The sequence below is a fragment of the Hippocampus guttulatus genome, chromosome 14 (assembly GCF_054856545.1).
Source record: "Hippocampus guttulatus isolate MCC_2025c chromosome 14, RoL_Hgut_1.0, whole genome shotgun sequence".
NCBI lineage: Eukaryota > Metazoa > Chordata > Actinopteri > Syngnathiformes > Syngnathidae > Hippocampus > Hippocampus guttulatus.
The window spans coordinates 8,327,140-8,329,849 of record NC_141274.1 but is presented as its reverse complement, the minus strand read 5'-3'; positions in this window follow the sequence as shown (position 1 = coordinate 8,329,849).

Below are 2,710 nucleotides of genomic sequence, written 5' to 3'. Positions count from 1 at the left end.
CTTTCGCAGTCGTTTGCTGCCACCTTGGGGCTCAACAAGAGATTGACAGCACCCGTTTTGTGGAAATAGCAACACACATGAACGTGACAGCATGACCTTAAGCTTCCTGTTCTGCATCTAGTCGTGAAGAATTTCCTTGACATCCACTCACACTTATCCCTGCAATCGATTGGTTAGCCATAATCACATCACAACACCAGGAAAATGAGTATTTCGCTTCTTAATGACTGCAGAGCAGAGGTGCCGTGCTGGCTGGAATCATGAGCCAGATGGTACCCAAGGACATTGCCGGGTAGATGATGGTGCATCGGTCCAGAGGCCTCAAATAGCGCGAGGTGGAGACACGTTGCCGCTTCAACAATCACGATGGCGCGTAGGGAGGAGAATCAGGGAATGAGGATGTCACCGCCATTGTCAAGGCAACCCCATCTATGGCAGAGTTTATCAGCTCCCCCCGATCCTGTTGCGGTCGCACCGGAAATCTTGACCACACGCTAACGGGTTTGTAAGATGCTCCTTTAAGGGCATTTTGTAATTTAGCATCTCTTGGTTGTTTGTTGCCTGGGGCCACGTTTCAACTGGCTGCAAACAACTTCCAAGCGACTTATTTCACTGACAAACAAGTGTCTGCTCTTGGATCTATGCTGGACATATTTCTCAATTATCTTTTTGTGTTTCAGCGTATAGTTCATGTCAGGAGAACGTCACCGTTTTCCTCATTGGGAAAAGTTCAATTGGCTCCTGTCACGTTGCGAGCGAAGCGGAAAGGAACACGCTTCGTTCGCAACGAAATTTAAATTTAGGATTCCTGAAACAACAGACACCAACAAGAACTCCGTACGAAAATAATATTTATTAACAAAAACCGCACCGCAGAAAATAGACAACAGAACGCGCTGGTCAAAACGAATACCAGGAAAACATGCAGAAAAAACTCAATAACAAAAAACGCTCGCACAAAAAGTAAGGAAGAAAACTAAACTCGAATACGATTACACACGAAAATAATACAACACCAAAAGAGCAGACGAATATAACGAGTGCACTAACACGAGAGCGAAAATACAGTCACACGGGCAAAAGCAGTGGCACGGCAAGCAATACTCCGGCAAGTAAGAGTCAGAAAGAAATGCCTAGTGAAGCAGGTGCTTAATGACAAATAGGTAGCAGGTGTGCAGCCAGCCAGAATGCACCGCCTGCCACCTGCTGCCGAAAACGGGACATGACAGCTCCAAGATCAAGTCATTGCCAAATTGCGGCTGTAGAAGGAATTTTAATATGTCTTACAAGCAAGGTGTAGGGGGAGCGGTATAGGGTCGTAGCACCAATAAATAAAAATATTAGCAGATGCTTTGAGTGTCTTGGTCTGCAATGCCATCATCTGAATACGGATGAAAGTGGAGTGACACGCATTGGTCATGCGTAACGCTATTGGCAGTTTATTTTGTTTCAATCAGTCTGCAAGAATGGCAAAAAGGTTTTGTTCTGAATGTTGGATGCGGACTCCACAGGGATAGCTTCTGGACTGGGAGGAATGTCAAATGGCATGTTTGCCCAAGGCACCAGGATATTGCAGCTCTATGAAAAAGATTGCATCTCAACTCATTTCAATGCTTCTTTGGACTGCAAACTTTGACTGGACAAAATCGTCGTTCGGAGTCGTACGTTACAGCAGAGGTGGCAAATCCAGATGGAGAAACTAAAAAGCCTGCCTCCGTTTTGGCTTGCTCAGCAGGTGATTCCAACTCACTCGTTCACCTCGATCTATCCGTCCACCAGTCCCTCTTGAATTTGAAGTAGAATACTGTAAATTTATTTCCAAGTCTATTCAATTCTCAATTGATTTGCATCCAGATGATTTGACTTTGAGCAGGCACTTGACGAAATACGAGCGAGTCCACGCAACAAAGCATTTTTGTCAGTGTACACCTGCGCTCTTACTTGCACGGGTACTTGCTATAACCCTGCCGCTGCTAACACAATGAACACGACAACAACAATAATAATGCGAACAAGAGGCAGTAGGGGATCCAAAAGCAAATGGGAGACGTTCAAAGGGAGCGCTTCATCCCAGACAACTCGGGACACAACGGCCGCTCGCAAACAAGATGGTGAAGCTCCGGCTTAGTGTTGGACAACTGACGAAGAGATGAAGGAACGAATCGAGCAGTCCGTGGAGGACAAACGAGCAGCCAGGCTGGTAAAGAGACAACCCAAATCAAAAGCTGATGCGCCAAAGTTCCAAATGGCAAGCGTACGCACTCGTCGTGACCGAAACAGCCGTCAGAATACGCCAATCATCTGGCACCCGCCGGCAGATGATTGCCGACCGCGGTTGGTCGGCAATCATCACACCCGCGGTTGGGTGTGGGAACACCCTCCGGAAATCACCCCGCTCCGCCTGATCATTCAAGGCGAGAGACAAACACAAGGTGCCCGGAAGTGGACTTGCCGAAATAAATGAGCAGAAGGAAGACGGTCTGTGACGACACATCACAAATAAGACGAAACAATAACATGTAAGCATCTTTGAGTCCCCTGAAAAGCTTTATAAGTGATATTAGGTTTTGTATAGTGTAGCGGAATATCACAATTTTCTTCGACAAACTCGGAGGACACCGAAGCGTCAGCGGCAGTGGAGGAGGGTGAGAAACGTTTGCTTTTATTTTTGTAAGCACATACCGGAACCAAGAGCGGTAGGACCGGGGCG